The sequence below is a fragment of the Drosophila bipectinata genome, chromosome 2R (genome assembly GCF_030179905.1).
Source record: "Drosophila bipectinata strain 14024-0381.07 chromosome 2R, DbipHiC1v2, whole genome shotgun sequence".
Classification (NCBI taxonomy): Eukaryota; Metazoa; Arthropoda; class Insecta; order Diptera; family Drosophilidae; genus Drosophila; species Drosophila bipectinata.
This window is the reverse complement of record NC_091737.1, coordinates 3,734,826-3,752,157: the sequence shown is the minus strand read 5'-3', so window position 1 is coordinate 3,752,157 and position 17,332 is coordinate 3,734,826. Positions and strand designations below refer to the sequence as shown.

The 17,332-nt window shown below is 39.0% G+C and overlaps 1 protein-coding gene across 6 annotated transcripts in view; it reads right to left on the bottom strand.

Annotated features, from left to right (window-relative positions):
• LOC108133500 (serine/threonine-protein kinase haspin homolog) overlaps positions 1-17,332 on the bottom strand; it is a 217,106-nt gene that overhangs the window by 86,271 nt on the left and 113,503 nt on the right. Inside the window, exons 1-2 of one of the 6 annotated variants that reach the window (XM_043210768.2) lie at positions 295-310; positions 98-144 (exon numbers count right to left, since the gene is read on the bottom strand). The exons of 4 other annotated variants lie outside the window; for them this stretch is intronic. The gene's annotated coding sequence lies outside the window, so the exon portion shown is untranslated. Of the gene's footprint in view, positions 1-97; positions 341-17,332 lie in introns of those variants that run through there. One more of the 6 variants, XM_043210767.2, reaches the window with a different exon arrangement.

Sequence of the window (17,332 nt, the reverse complement as noted above, 5' to 3'; positions counted from 1 at the left end):
ATAAGAACGTAACGAGTATTTATTTTTGAATTATAATCGCACATTTATTTGAACGCAATAAGTTCAATACATTATACAATTTTAAAATTTATCTTACCCTTAGAATTTGGAATTTTGTTTGGAAATCCAACTATTTAAAAAAGTCTGTTGATAAATAATCGATTTTTCCACGTCACGGATTTAATATGTAGTTCCAGCGCGATGGACCAATATTATATAAATTTCATAAGAGAAACATTTTAACGTATATCTGAAATAGTTGCTAATGATCTAAAACAATATTACTGTATTTACAATTGTCAAATATTTATTGTTTGTTTTAGCCTCTAAAAAAGGACTAAAATATCCTTTTCAGTAATTGGCGAATGTAGTAAATACAAAAAATACTGGTTAAGTGCAAAATAATACACTTACACTTATGTATAAGTCATATACATACATATGCGTTATTATTTAACGCAATAAATATATTATGATTAATAAAAGCAAAAACTAAAAAACAAAAAGAATTTAAATAAATTCTATTCTCAAAAATTTTCTTTAAGAGCGTTAGCTTTTATTTAATAATACCGAACATTCAAAAGGCAAGTGAATGCCTTCAGTGCCAGTCAGTCAGATCACCGCCTAAATCGCGCCTAAAAGCTATATCAGATTTCACACCTGAATCAGCTTAATATGAGCCCAGATAACGAGAACGAATTCAGAAGTAAAAACTAAAAAACTGTTCCACTTGCAGACTGGAATATCGAGCTTATGTGTCAGAAAAACAAAAAGTCCCACTTCAAATTATTTTTATTTTTTTCAATAAAAATGTATTTATTAATATTATATTAATACTAGCTGACCCGGCAAACGTTGTTTTGCCACCAGATGACTTTATAATTTCTGTACAAAATTTACTCAGTTATAGACTCATGTATTATAAAGTTATCTGGAGCGCTGTGAACCATGGGGAAATATAAAAATAACAAAAGGCAAAAATTATTTTAAGTCAATCTCTTAGTACTATAGCGTGAACAATATTTTTTGTTAGTCCATCTTTAGCAAACACAAACAAACTGGATGGTTTACCCACTCGAGCGCATGCCACGCATGTATAATTTTCCGAGTGAAAAACATGGTGTTCTTAAATCTAATCCACAAATAGACATCGTTTGACCTTGGGATTTGTTTTTGTCATTGCAAATGCCAATCTAATCGGAAACTGATCTGTAACTGATGGCGCATCTGTAAGTATAATAGGAATCCGTGGTATTAGTATATTTTCACCTCTGAACTTTCCATTTAATATGCTTCGATCACGTTTTTCATTAATTTTTGATTGACTAATCGCTTACCCTTGCACAGTCGGGGCGGGTTCAAATTACGAAGTAGGATAATTGGAGATTCAACCTTTAATTGTACATTATGCATTAGCATGCCTTGCGAATCCAGTGAGTTCAAAAACTCTGTAGGAAATGCCATGACATTACAGTATTTTGTTGCTGTTCTTCGGCTCTTTAGGATCTCCAATTTCTCATGTTTCGAGATCTAATTGTATCACGGCTCAAATCACCCCCTTTGCGTTTTCTTGGCATTGATAACTGTACAAAACTAGAATTAATGTAGAAAACAAGAACTCCAGCGCTGGAACCCGCTAGAACGACCGGGTTCAAAGCAAGACAACTTAAGTTGGAGAAATTTTTCGCGCGACAACGAATGAGGGATAGCCAAGTCTATTCTATTTATATTTATTTATATTATATTTTTATTCTTTTAATGTGTTTTCCTAAATTAATAATCCAATAAAAAAAAATAAAAATTTTTAAAATTACCTTAACATCGTCTCAGGTCGGGTGGAACCCGCTGTAAAAATATCTATGTATAAGTGTGGGTTCTGCGGAATTTTAGCAGGCAGCGGGTTCCACGACGGAAAAAATGAAAACATTTGAGAGCGGGTTTCACGACCAACGGCTGGCAGATGAGAGAGGGAACATTCTATTACAATTGTTGTAAAAATAAGTGACGGATGGGTCGGATGGCAGAATCAAGGGACGGACTCCCTTGAAATTTTATTAGCCGGACATAATGAAAAATTAAACAATTTTACAATTGTAAAATTAAAAAAAAATATTAAAATTATAGAAAAATAAAAAAAAAATAATAATTATAAAAGAAAGAAAAAGTTCAAAGTCCTTACGAGGATTTTAACTCAGATTATACATAGAGTAACTATGTATATAGAGTATAGAGTATAGAGTATGTATATAGAGTAACAACCCTATGCTCTACGCTACCACCCTGTCTCGATTTCCAGCGATTAAAAATAGTATTTTTTCTATTAAATACCACATCGCGCATTGAAAACAGAAACGAGAAATTGAAATTGAAGTTTGGAAGCCAAAACATTTTCACGCCGTCGTCCGAGCAGTTGCACCTACATACAAAGGCTCACATTTTTATTGACGGATACATCTAAAGAGTTCTAAAAATAGAATCGTATGCATGTGCCCCCTCGACTACAAGCTCGACGAAAAAAGTTGACCGTTTTGGGCCCTGATGTCCCATCTACAGGGTGGGCCAATTAAAAATCACTTTTAAAATGGCTTTAAAATGAAAACGCGTCTATATTTTTCAATTCTGATTTTATTTAAAGATTTTTATTTTAATATTTATTATTTGATTTTATTGTAAAGCTTAATTCTTCCGGTTTAATGATAGAACACAACATCATTCATGTGGCTGTCGCGAATGGCGTGGCAGTAGCCGATGCGATTAGAACTATTTTGGACGACATGCTCAAGCGTGTGGGGCTGTATCTGGCCAATAACTTCGCCGATTTCGGCTTTCAGATCCTCAATTGTTTTGTGATTCTTGGCATAACATTTATCCGTAACGGCACCCCAGAGATAATAGTCCAATGGCGTCAAATCGCAGCTACGAGGCGGCCAAGCGACATCGGCGCTCCGGCTAATAACGCGTTTGCCGAACTTCTCGCGCAGACCATTTGGTCGATAATAGGCCATAAACAAGAAAGGAAAGCTAACTTCGGGCGGAGCCGATGTTTATATACCCTTGCATTTAAAACCGGATATATATCGCAAACATCGGATATAGTTGGCCGATCCTTATGGGAATATGAATATATAATCCAATTTATTACAATACAAAATCTAAAAAAAAGTCGCAAACTTCTATCTTCAAAAATACGAAAGTTGATATTTCTACCAAATACCATTTCCGATCGTTCAGTTATATGGCAGCTATGGGATATACGGCCGATCCTAATGAAATTTGGTAGGTTGGATCAACTGACCAAGAATTAAATCTGTACTAAGTTCCAGCTTTCTATCTTCAAAAACACGAAAGTTGGGTCATTTCCGATCGTTCAGTTATATGGCAGCTATAGGATATAGTCGGCCGATCCTTTTGAAATTTGGCATGTCGTATTAATTTTCCAAAAATAGCTCTCATGTCAAATTTGAACTCTCTAACTCTAAAAACACCAAAGTTATACCATTTCCGATCAATCAGTTATATGGCAGCTATAGGATATAGTCGGCCGATCCGGGCCGTTCCGACTTATATACTGCGTGCAAAGGAAAGAAGGGTGTGTGCAAAGTTTCAAGACGATAGCTTTAAAACTGAGAGACTAGTTCGCGTAGAAACAGACAGACGGACAGACAGACGGACAGACGGACAGACGGACATGCTCATATCAACTCAGGAGGTGATCCTGATCAAGAATATATATACTTTATAGGGTCGGAGATGTCTCCTTCACTGCGTTGCACACTTTTGACCAAAATTATAATACCCTCTGCAAGGGTATAAAAATGGGTTATCATGGCTCGGTAGCGCCAATCGGTTATCAGCTACCAGACGGCCAAGCGACCTCGGCGCTCCGGCTAATAATGCGTTCGCCAAACTTCTCGCGCAGACCATTTGGTCGATAATAGCCCATAAAAAATTGGTTATCATGGCTCGGTAGCGCTCGCCATTGACCGTAACGGCTCTCACTCTCCCGCACTGTCTTTGAAGAAAAACGGCCCAATGATACCACCAGCCCATAATCCGTACCAAACAGTCACTCGTTCGGGATGCATTGGTTTCTTCACGATCACATGAGGGTTTTCCGTTCCCCAGATACGGCAGTTTTGCTTATTAACATAGCCGCCAAGATGGAAATGCGCCTCGTCCGAGAAGATGATTTTTCGTTCAAATCTGATTCGTTACTTTGGAAGTAAAATTTTACCATTTCCCAGCGTTGTTCGTTCGAAAATCGTTCCATTTCGTGAACCGAAGTTGATATACTGAACAATTATCAATATGCGACTGACATGTGGTGACGTTCTCGAAATAACTTTTAGTTCAAAAAGTTATCGCTACGTGGCCCACCCTGTATGTATTTTATAATCTTTGGTATAAATTACCATATTCACAAGGATTCAGTTTAACTATTTTACTAGCACGCTGAAACAATTCCAACCAAGAAGTTTCGCGTCTTTGTATTTGGAATTTTTTTCAAAAACCTTAGGTAAACTGTAGAGAAACAGTGGAAGATTGGCCAAAACCTGCAAAATTTACTAGTAGGCTTATTGTTAAATGGAAAGCCAAAACCCGGAACGGTTAAATACCCCGCTAGGATAGATAGCAAGATCATCGTCAAATATGGTTGGACGACCACAAAAAACTATGACGGATTGTTAAAAAAAAGCAAAAGTCAGAAAATTGCCAGACCGTTCTGAAGATGTCTCATCAGTTGCATTATTCAGTTGTATAAAGCTGGAAGCAGACTTGGTGTCAATGGTAAACGCCGACGAAAAGTTTAGCGGTAATATTATGACAACTTTGACTACCCCAATACGTCAACGTTTTCTAATGCAACGCCGAAAAGGAGACATCTCCGACCCTATAAAGTATATATATTCTTGATTAGGATCACCTCCTGAGTTGATATGAGCATGTTCGTCTGTCCGTCTGAACGTCGGTCCGTCGGTCCGTCGGTCCGTCTGTCTATCTGTTTCTACGCGAACTAGTCTCTTAGTTTTAAAAATATCGGCTTAAAACTTTGCACACACCCTTCATTCCTTTGCACGCAGTATATAAGTCGGAACGGCCGGGATCAGCCGACTATATTCTATAGCTGTCATATAACTGATTGATCGGAAATAATATAACTTTTGGTGTTTGTGATGAGCTTGCATTACTTTCGGTTGCTTTGAAAGTGAAGTAAGCGTTGTTTCTTTGTACTGAGAGCCGTCTCTCGTCTTTCTCACGTTGACGTTGTGTGCTAACGTCGTTTAGACTCATTGCAATCGAGGTTGATATTGTTCGAGTTTTAAACGTTATATTTTATATTAATTAATTAATTAATCAATATAAACATTAGCGATTTTATCGCTGAAAGCGTTTTTTCGCGTTGTTGTTGATTTACGAAACCAGTCACTGCACTTTTTTGATATTATTGAATACTTTTTTTTTTTCCCCGGAGCACAATAAATACACGTCGGCATGCGACGACGATTCGCGAGAACCAGTTATTAGTTATTAAATTAAAGTTATTAATTCTAGCGAGACCAAATTTCCCACGGTGCATAAGTGCCATATAACTTATTGATAAAAGATCCCTAACTGGTTTTTTTAGAGTTAGAGATCGTCTGAATATACACTCTAGCTGCCACATATTTTGGAAATATCTTAACATTCCTGTTTTTTAAGATAGAAGGTGATGACTTCCTAGATATTCTACTTTTAGACAGCTGATCCGATCCTACCCAATTGTATGAGGATCGTCTTTATAATCAAAACGACAACTCTCGTTCAAGTGAAATGAAAAGTAAACGGATGTTTTACCGGTAATTGACGGGATTATTAGGGAAACAGAACAGAAAGTCTATTACTCCTCTTAAAATTGTCCGATTTAGCTGAAATTTGATTTGTGGTTTTGGATAAGATTATCCATAAGCCATTGGCTGTTTGGTCAGTGAGACTTTTCAATGACGTAAATAAAAAAGGCAATTGTATTTAATTTTAAACGTTATAAAAATGTTTCTTTCTGCTTGAAGATGAAGCCGGATGATCAGCAGATAGATCAGCTTATGGTGCATGCAGGGACTCAATGTCATGTACAAACAGGGCGGCCCGACTAGTCATTGCGGAGCTAAACCTCTCTAAAGAAAGGCCCGTTGAGTCGAGGGGCCGAGAGAGAGTCGGCTTGCGACCAACTAAGCGTTTTGTACAAACTTAACCCTAAATAAATAAACATTACACTAAACACAACATTAAAATTATTTAAACATTAACATAAAACCGCTGAGCTGCTGCTTTCCCGACATTGGCATTAAAACATTTTCCAAAAACATTAACAAAAATTTTAAGATATTGTTAATTTTGTATTATTTGGTCTATGTGACTATCCGTTTCTACGCGAAATACTCTCTCAGTTTTAAAACTATGAAACATTGTTAAACTGAACACGGGACGGGTTCACACACTCTTCTCTTGTTTTCCGGGATCGGCCGACTATATCTTTTAGCTGTCATATAACTGATTGATCATAAATGACTCAAAATTAGTTTTTTTTCAGCTGGGACGTAAGAGTCGTTTTAAAACCAAAAATGAATAAAGTAATAAAACAAGAAAGGAAAGCTAACTTCGGTCGAAGCCGAAGTTTATATACCCTTGCAGTTAAAACCGGATATATATCGCAAACATCAGATCCTTATAAGAATATGATAATATAACCCAATTTATTATAATACAAAATTTAAAACAAGTCCCAAACTTCTATCTTTGACAATACCAAAGTTGGTATTTCTACCAAAAATAATTTCCGATCGTTCAGTTATATGTCAGTTATAAGGTATAGTCGGCCGATCATTATGAAATTTGGTAGGTCGGATTATCTGACCAAAAATAGAATCTGTACCAAGTTCCAGCTTTCTATGTTCAAAAAGAAAAAAAAGAATCTGTTCAGTTTTATGGCAGCTATAGGATATAGTCGGCCGATCCTTATGAAATTCGACATGCTGTATTATTTTGCCAAAAATAGCTCTCACTTAAAATTTGACTCTAAAAACTCTTAAAATTTGATAACTCTCTAACTCTAAAAACACCCAAGTTATACCATTTCCGATCAATCAGTTATATGGCAGCTATAGGATATAGTCGGCCGATCCGGGCCGTTCCGACTTATATACTGCGTGCAAAGGAAAGAAGGGTGTGTGCAAAGTTTCAAGACGATAACTTTAAAACTGAGAGACTAGTTTGCGTAGAAACAGACAGACGGACAGACGGACATGCTCATATCAACTCAGGAGGTGATCCTGATCAAGAATATATATACTTTATAGGGTCGGAGATGTCTCCTTCACTGCGTTGCACACTTTTGACCAAAATTATAATACCCTCTGCAATGGTATAAAAATGAATAATTTCGGGTTTTTATTTTTTTTTGTTACCGATGTTTAGTATGGGAGCTTTTAATTTGGGAGTTGCCCAATTTCACAATTTTCAATTTGCCCAGTCCAATAACCCCGTAAGTTTCCGAACATTCGGATGTGTCGGTTATTGTTTTATTTATCTGCATACGCATATTTAGGTTTTGCTCTAGTGAACCAAACGTGAGCGCTATCGAAAAGAATTGCGAAATAGGCAGCCTAATCGAAGTCCCTTGGTTGGCGGCGGACCGATAGGAGCGCCGGCAGAAATTAAAAATTTTTTTTTGTGTTTATCCCGCCGAAAGTGGTCAGGTGAATATTAAGGAATATCGTTACTTAAGCTTTCCTGGTTAAGGCTCCCAGGTCAGAAGCGGCTGATAACGGAACCCCATTCCGTCATCATACATATGTACATAACCCCTTGGGGCCGGAAAATTAACACTAGATGGCGGGAAAACTAACGGTGTAATGGTTAAAGGGAATCTGGACAGAACCGGTGAAGCACAAGTTCCGGTAAGTGGAATGGAATATTCACCACAAAATGAGTTATCGAAACCGCTAGACCAGCAGCCCAGCTCTTAACCCATGGCAATTTTTTTTTTATTTTTTATCATCACCATTTCATCCCCTAAATTACTGCTAACATTAATATGTTTTAATTAAATTTTTTTTTTTTAAGTTTACAATTAAATCCTTTCTAAATAAACCCCAGAGAAAATATATGAATTAAGGGGTTACGCCACCCTGAAATTTAAAAGACTCTTACGCGTATTTTAAGACGTCCCCGAAGACAATATCTTGACAATTATGGAAGTTATGTTCGTTTGAAGTCGGCGCAGCAGGAGGGCACCGAGAGCAGCTGCAAGTCGTTTCGCGTCGTGTCACTGGCCTTCCATTTTCGGATGGTTAAGGGGGCCTTTTCTTTATTTGTAAAGGGTCCTCTTCGTACTATCCCGTCTACTGAAATACTGCCTGCTACCGTTACATTACGGAACTTGTCATTATTTTGCTCAGAGCTACAGAGTAAACATCGTTGAGTTTTATCAAACTCAAACTTTTTTGGGTTCAAACTTTTTTGCAAGGGCATCTGCGAAAAAATTGACGAGCTTCTCTGACGCAGAGATAGAAATTGATGCATCTTTTGGATATCGGATTGTAAACTTTTCATCAATTTTTTCTGCGATCAGTAGTGTCGTGAAGTGTAAAAAGTGTATGAAAAATTAAGTGACGATAATTTATTGGAACGTTGTCTAGGAGGATTCACACAAAACAATAACGAAAGTTTAAATTCTGTGATTTGGTCCCTCGCGCCAAAAGTGACTTCCAGCGGTGTAAAAATCGTCGAAATTGCATCCTGGATTGCCACCGGCCTATTCAATGATGGTTATACAAATATCCTATCGATTATGCAAGTTTTAAATTTAAAAATCGGACTTAATGCACAGCGAATGTGCGAAAAAGTTGACAAACGCCAAGTATCCACCGCCAACCTGAGAGCGCTAGAGGCGACAAAGGAGGCCAGAAAATTAAAAAGATCTCAACAAAAGGAATCAGACGACATATTTTCTGTTCTAGGAGAAGAGGATTATGGCTCAGAAATAGCTGATTAATTAGGTTAGGTTAGGTTGAGGCGGCGATGAGGGGCCGAGTCTGACCCCCATCCACTTGAGCCGCTGGGGCTCCTTGTGATACCGCACAGGCAAGGATCCTACAAGAGGACCTTACTTATGTGCCCAAGGGTGTTCTATCCTTCCTGCGGCGGCTCGCAGTCCCATCCCGATTAATTAGTAAGTCGAAAAAATATAAAGTTATAACACACTAAGACATCTTCTTACATAGATTTTCCATAGAGTAACGTAGGATTTTTTCGATTCAATGGATAGATTTTTTTTATGCAATTTTTAGTACGAAATTTTTTGCCTAAAAAATTGAGTCATTTTTTGAAGTGCTCTCATATGCTTAATTTTTTTTTTCTTTAACGGCTACGTCACTCTGTTCCAAATTTATCACTTTTTAAAAAAAAATTTGTTTTCTTGTTTCAGATGAAAATTTACACGTGAATCATGCCCGCCATCAAGGAGCACTCCGGAAACCGTATGATCGCCGATGTTCATATCTCCACCATTTTTCATTGAAAACAAGTTTTTTTTTTTTAGAATTTATAAAGCTCATTAGTTGTATTGAATAGAAATAAAAGTGGAAAAATCCTATCTCAACTAGTTTAGTCACAAGAAATTCCTGAAAAACCGTCCCGTTTCCACGCGGTCAGGGTGGCGTAACCCCTTAAGGGGTTATATACAATTGTGATATATGAAAAAATCGATTTTTTTTATTGCATATTCTTTAAGGATGTAGTCTCATGTGTGAGGTTGAAAAAATCGATTTTTTTTTGTCACATATTTCGAAAGTACTGTTTATTAAGAATGTACTGTTAATATTTCAAATAAAACAAGAAAGGAAAGCTAACTTCGGGCGGAGCCGCAGTTAAAACCGGATATATAACGCAAACATCGGATATAGTTGGTCGATCCTTATGATTACATTATAATAAAACCAATTTACTAAAATACAAAATCTAAAAAAAGTCGCAAACTTCTATCTTCAAAAATACGAAAGTTGATATTTCTACCAAGTACCATTTCCGATCGTTCAGTTATATAGCAGCTATAGGATATAGTCGACCGATCCTAATGAAATTTGGTAGGTCGGATCAACTGGCCAATAATAGAATCTGTATTAAGTTTCAGCTTTCTATCTTCAAAAACACGAAAGTTGGGTCATTTCCGATCGTTCAGTTATATGGCAGCTATAGGATATAGTCGGCCGATCCTTTTGAAATTTGGCATGTCGTATTAATTTTTCAAAAATAGCTCTCATGTAAAATTTGAACTCTCTAACTCTAAAAACACCGAAGTTATACCATTTCCGATCAATCAGTTATATGGCAGCTATAGGATATAGTCGGCCGATCCGGGCCGTTCCGACTTATATACTGCGTGCAAAGGAAAGAAGGGTGTGTGCAAAGTTTGAAGTCGATAGCTTTAAAACTTAGAAACTAGTTCGCGTAGAAAAAGACAGACAGACGAACATGCTCATATCAACTCAGGTGGTGATCTTGATCAAGAATATATGTATTTTATAAGGTCGGAGAGGTGTATCAAATCTTATATTTTTAACTTAACTAACAGTCATATTGACTGATACGGAGTTAGACGGCCCTAAAAATCGATTGCTGGGTTGGGAGGTCATTGCGTCTAAGGCGGGATACGCTAGAAACCCGAGTCAATCCCCGAGCGAGAAAATTTGGGTGTGAAGACAGTTTTTCTCTGTATGACTCTTTTTGCTTCTGGATTTTGTCTTTCACTGCGAGGATGCCCAGATCCCGGTGGATGTTTTCGTTGCGAACATACCAAGGTGCCCCTGTGATAGTTCTCAAGATTTTTGATTGTGCGCGCTGTATGATGTCTATGTTGCTGCTGCTCGCGTTCCCCCACAGCTGGGAGCCATACGTCCAGATTGGCTTTAGGACTGAATTGTACAGTAGTAACTTGTAGTCCAGGCACAGTGGCGATCGTGAGTTTATGATCCAGTGGAGGCTGCTGGCTTTCAGTTTTAGGTGCATCTTTTTGCATTCGATGTGCTTGCGCCAGGTAAGTCGTCTATCAAGGGGAACGCCAAGGTACGTTACGTCGTTAGCTTGAGGGATCTGCATACCGTTTAGTAAAAGCGGAGGGCATGTTTGTCTATTAAGAGTAAACGTTATATGTTTACAATTTTGTTCGTTTATTTTAATGCGCCAGTCGGACAGCCACCTTTCCACTATTGTGAGATGATTAGCCAGTTGGGTTGTTGCCTGCGTTGGGCATCTGGAGCGACTAAGAATAGCGGTATCGTCGGCGAACGTTGGGGTTGTTAGTTGTGCGCTCGTAGGAATATCCGCAGTATACAAAACATATAGACACGGGCCGAGTGCGCTTCCTTGTGGAACTCCAGCTTCGATGGCGTAGTCGCCCGAAGTAGATGCGTTGCATCTCACTGAGAATACCCTATTGTAGAGGTATGATTCCAGTAGCTTGTGGGTGTATGTTGGCAAATACATTTTAATTTTGTGCATGAGTCCGATGAGCCAAACTCGGTCGAAAGCTTGAGATACGTCGAGGAAAATAGCGCTGCAGTATTCTCGCTGTTCGAAGGCTGAGCGTATTTCGGATGTTAATCTGTTCACTTGTTCAATGGTTCCATGCTTCCAGATGTGGTATTATGCGAGTTAACAATGAAGGTGCGACTGGCTGAGGGGAGGACTCTGGCTGAATTTCTGGCAGGAGGAATGAATTTGAGGCTGGGTTTGGCTGGAAGACACTTTGGAGATGTGTGGCGAATGTTTCAGCTCGGTCTTCGTCGCTGCGAGCCCAGCATCCCGAAGTGTTTCTTATCGGGGTGGTCGTTTCAGTTGGGGCGCTAAGATTTGGGTGGGCCCTCCACAGGGGGTTCTTTGTGCTTGTTGGCGAGAGATTCTGGATGTACCTCAGCTGTGCATTTGCTTCCTGTTGGTGAAGAGCCTGGTCGAGTGATCGGGTTGCTTCCTTAAGGCGTTGTTTTGAAGCTGGTGATCTGCTGTTTTGCCAATCACGACGCGTGCGCCTCTTTTCCCGCACGAGCTGTTCGATTTGCTGATTAGATTTGAAGTGTTTGTTTCAGTCCACATCTTTCCTATGAGGAGTAGAGATTTTAGCTGTCGCAACGAGTACTTCTTCCAGGGCGCCCGTAGTGTAGTGAATGTCCGATTCCATGTTAAATTCCGAGGCGAGTTCTATGTGGGCACTCACGTACTTTTTGTATTTTAGCCAGTTCGTTTTTGGCGTCGTCAGGCTGAAGGGGTGTTCGGTTATTTCTGGGCTTTGAAGAAGCGAGTGGTCTGATGATAAGTCCGAGACTGCTTTCGCACTTATTAGATTGCGAGGTATGTTTTTTGTCACTGCAAAATCAATAAGGTCTGGGAGCTTTCGTGAGTCTGTTGGCCAGTATGTGGGACTTCCAGGAGAAACGTAGTCCAGTTTATTTTCACATTTCAATTTCAATTTTCAATTCAATTTATTCACTCAACAAACTTAAATTTACAAAAAGTGCGTGATACTAATATGGGATAGATTTTTAAGAGTTCAGGAAGAATACCTTATCAACTTAGAAATAGATAATGGGTGGTGACAAATTGTTTGGTGTATCCAATATTAAAGTGTGCGGGAAAAATACAAAAACCGCTTACAATATCTTAACCTACAAAAATAAAACTTTAGGTCTAAGTTACAACTAAATGTTATAATCTAAGGCTAGATCGTTTAAATGAGGGTACGTCGAATTCTGACATCTTAAGTAGAAACACCGAGTAAGGCGTGGAAGTCTATCTGTAACTAACTCAATGTTAGCAGTATTATGAAGATCAGTCGTAGCGTGGTACCAAGGTAGGTTGCAAATCATTTTTAATATTTTATTTTGGGACACTTGAAGCTTCTTTAAATGACATTTCGCTATATCTGCCCAGACAGGTGCACCGTAAAAAATTATTGCTTGGAAAATTGATCTAAATAGAAATAGTTTATTTTCTAAGCTCAAGCGGGAATTTCTGTTTATGAAGGGGTAGATAGTTCGAACCGTGATGTTCACCTTTTTAATGGTGTTTTTTATATGGTCGCCAAATTTCAGTTTTTTGTCTAAAATTAGTCCTAGATATTTGACGCTAGGTTCCCAGCTAACATAAGTATTCCCTAGCATGATTGCTCCATTGGGAATGTAGATATTTTTCCGTTTTCTTGTAAAGTAGATTGCCTGGGTTTTATCAGCGTTCACGAGGATTTTCCATTTTCGGAAGTATGTGTTAGTTTTTTCAAACGCTAGAGTTAATTTGTTGGTGATCTCCGATGATAATCTACCTGAGCTTAAAATAGCTGTATCATCAGCGAATACCGACATGGAACAACCGTGCAGAACTGGAAAATCTGCTGTAAATATATTATACAGGATTGGAGAAAGGCAGGATCCTTGCGGGCAGCCTGCTGGGATGTATTTTATGGTGGACGTTGCACTTTCTATGTGTACCGAGAACGACCTATTGGAAAGAAAGCTCTTCACTATCTTAATGATTTCTGGGGGGAAGTTTAGAATGAACATTTTATGTATCAGTCCATCGTGCCAAACGGAATCAAAAGCAGCTCGAATATCTAGCAGTACCATTCCGGTTTATTGGGATGCTGAAAAACTTCTATTTACGATTTGTTTGATTCTTACAAGAGGTTGGACTGTATTGTGCTCACGCCGGAACCCAAATTGAAAAGAAGGTAGGCAGGCATTATCCTCAAGGAACTGGATAAGCCTCTCTTTAATTATTTTCTCTAGTATTTTACTTACTGAGGAAAGGAGACTAATTGGCCTATAAGAAGAAGGTGAATCTATCGGTTTGTTTTGTTTGGCAATGGAAATTACCTTCGACTTCTTCCAAGCATTTGGAAAGTAGCAGAGTTGAAGACATTTGTTAAACAGTACTGTAAGAAAGCTTATACCCTTGCGAGGTAGATGCCTAAGACATAGGTTGTCTATTCCATCGACGCCAGGCGCTTTTTTAATTTTTAGGGATTTTAAGACACCTTTTACTTGGTCTCTCGTTAGTGGCGGAATGTTTGTAGGATTTATAGGCGTATTCGCAAGGGCATGGTTAGAGTTGTTTACAGTGGAAGTGGTTGATGGGTCACTAAGATCAGCGGACAAAGAGTGGTTGCGATGAAACAACTGGGCCAATACTTCTGCTTTTTCCTCCGGAGTGTTATATCGAGTAGAATTTTCCACAAGGGTGGGCATTACTATGCGTTTCTTCTTAATGACTTTTGTTAGTTTCCAAAAGGGAGAAGAGCCCTTGTCTAAGGATGATAGTGTTGTGTTCCAAGCCTTATTTCTAAGGTTGAACAACGCTTCTGATATCAAAAAGTTATGTAACTTAAACAATTCTAGGTCGATATGATGTCTAAACCTTTGCCAGTTCCGTCTGTAATGATTCCGATTCCTTATCAAGTTGGTAACATTTCTAGGAAGCGGCTTGGGTGAATAGCGAATTCTTTTTTGGGGTATGCTGGCAGTTTTAGCTCCAGATATTGTGTTATTAAAGATGTTGATTTGCTCGTCAATGTCTTGGGGAAGACAGATTGAGCTGGGGTTTATTGTTGGTAGCTGAGAGTTGATAAGGCGCATAAATTCTACCCAATTTGCGTTTTTAGTATCGAAGTAATACGACTCAACTATTGCCGGGGAATTAAGTAACGTAATTTGGACTGGTAGGTGATCAGATCCCAGATTGTTTATTGCTCGCGCATGTGAAAAGCGTTGCGGGCAATTTGCGATGAATAGATCTAATGTTGAAGAGAGACCTTGAGCTCTTGCTGGGATGTAGGTGTGGTCCGCCGGGTGGATTATATAGAAGTTCTGTGAGTCTAGTTTCCGCTTTAATAAATTCCCCCATGAGTTAGCCCTGTAGCAGCCCCACGCACCGTGCCTGCAATTGAAGTCGCCGCCTAGTATGTAGTGACCGTTTAAACTAGTTAGATTGTGAATGTCCGCCTGGAAGAGTCTTCTAGCAGTAGGGTTGGAACTACCTCCAGGAAAGTAGCACGAGTACACTTTAACCTCAGTACCTTGAGAATTGATTATTTTTATGCCTATGGTTTCTAGTACTGATGTATTGGGGAGAGGTAGCAGGGTGTGGCGTACATTATTCTTAACAAAGATTGCTACCCCACCTCCTCTAATATCGGCTCGATCATGTCGATAGCATATGTAATTTCGTAATTTACTGGGCACATTCCTGGTTAACCATGTTTCAGACACTAGACAAATGTCAATATTTTCTTTATATAAAAAGTGACCCAACTCATTTAGTTTATTTCGAATGCCCCTAGCATTCCACGCTACGATTGATAAATCCATTAACATTACGAAATGAATTTAAATGCTAGAGAAGTAATTACCTCTAGTTGATCTGTTCTATATTTACAGTTTCTAAGCTGCTTAATTAATTCAAAGGTGAGATTTTTGATTTCTTCTAAAGAAAGTAGCTCATCGCTCTGACGGTGTTGGCTATTAGGCCAGCACGGATTTACTGGGGGAGGAGTATGCTTAGACAGCTTTGGAAAAGAAACTGGGCAATGCAGAGAAGGAGATTTAACTGGGTTACTTCTAGGTAGTCTAGGATAGCCCTTCGCTCTTAGCTGGATGTAATTCTCTCGAGAAGGACACTCGAGCGAGGACGACTTGTAATTTCCATGACAGTTGGCACACTTAACGCATGAGTTTTCGTTGCAGTCAGCAGTTTTATGGTTTCCTGCGCAAACAGCACAGTACGCCTTAACAGCACATTGATTTGATCCATGCCCGAACATTTGGCAGTTGTAGAACTGGGTTATTTTGTTGCTCCTACGCCTTTGGTAATCCCACTTGACGCGAACATAGTCGATGACGGAATGAGATTTCTTCAGCTCGCTAAGAGTTATGGACTTGTTGACGAAATAAACTACGAAGAAGGTAAAGGTGGTATCGTTTGGCCGTTTTCTACGAACAAACTTGACATCTGTGCATTGCAGACCCATGCTAACTAGTTTCTGTTTGACGTGCTCTGGTTGGTCAGTATCAAGACCCATAAGAATAGCTTTATACGGCTTTTCATTTTTAATTGCATAGGAAAAAAATTCATATTTGCCTTTCATAAAATTGCAGGCTTTTATGTAGTCACTCATCGCTTCACAGTGAAGTTTGGCTCCAAGTGAAATTTTTTTGATTGAGTAGTCTTCTATAAATAAGGTTTTGCAAATGATTTGAATTTGCTCTAAGGAGCATTTAAGCACCGTTATTGGAGGTACATAATTATTTGATTTTTCAACAATGTGTTCTGTACCATTGTCTTCGTTATCATCATCTTTATCTTTAATAGTTTGAAGCGGCGAGTAATAGTTGCTGTTGTTGGGAAGTTGCCCAGACTTAGCTACTTGCATTTTTTTCTTCGGTCGCGGCGACATAGCATCGCCGGCTTCTCTTATCGATCTCTTTATGATGATTCGGTTTAGACTAATGTGCGAAAAAGAAAAAATTGTCACTGACGCGCTTGCGATCGTACGTGCGTACAGTTGGAGCTTACACACCAGGTTTTTTCACATTTATAATTGCATTGTACAATTGTCTTCCTTTGTGAGTCACTAGACGTGATCTCCAGTGCGTATGTTTGGCGTTGTAGTCTCCTGCGGCTATAAATCGATCCCCAAGTGAATTGTAGAAGTCCATAAATTGTCCTTCCGAGATTGCGAAACGAGGAGGGCAGTAAACGGCAGCGATTGAAAGGATTCCGTTGCTTGACTGAATTTGTATCGATGTGGCCTGCAAGAAGTTTGTTGCAAACCTTTTGTGAAAGGAGTGTTTAATGCGTTCTCTGATTAGAACTCCAGTTCCGCCGTGGGCTTTCCCATCTGGATGATCTGTGCGGTAGATTGTGTAGCCTCTTATATGAAAGATGTATTTGCTTGTTAGATGCATTTCCACCAGTAGCATAACGTCAATATGGTTTTCGGTTAAGAATTGAGATAATTCTAGCCTATGCCGTGAGACACCATTGGCGTTCCACATTGATATTCGTAGCGCCTGCATAGATTATTTAGACTGTTGTGCTACGAGCAGCTGTATCACCATGTTCTGGTTTTGAACAAGCGTTTGCATGGTCGTTTTCATGAATGACATAAGCTCCATCATACTTTGTTGGAGGGTAAGCATCATAGTTTCCATTTTGCTGTGCGGCTGTTCTGGGGCCTGTTAAGCCTTTTGAGAGTTAGGCTGAATTGGAATTTCCCTTCCAGATCGTAGAGCATCGGCGTAGGAGAAGCCGT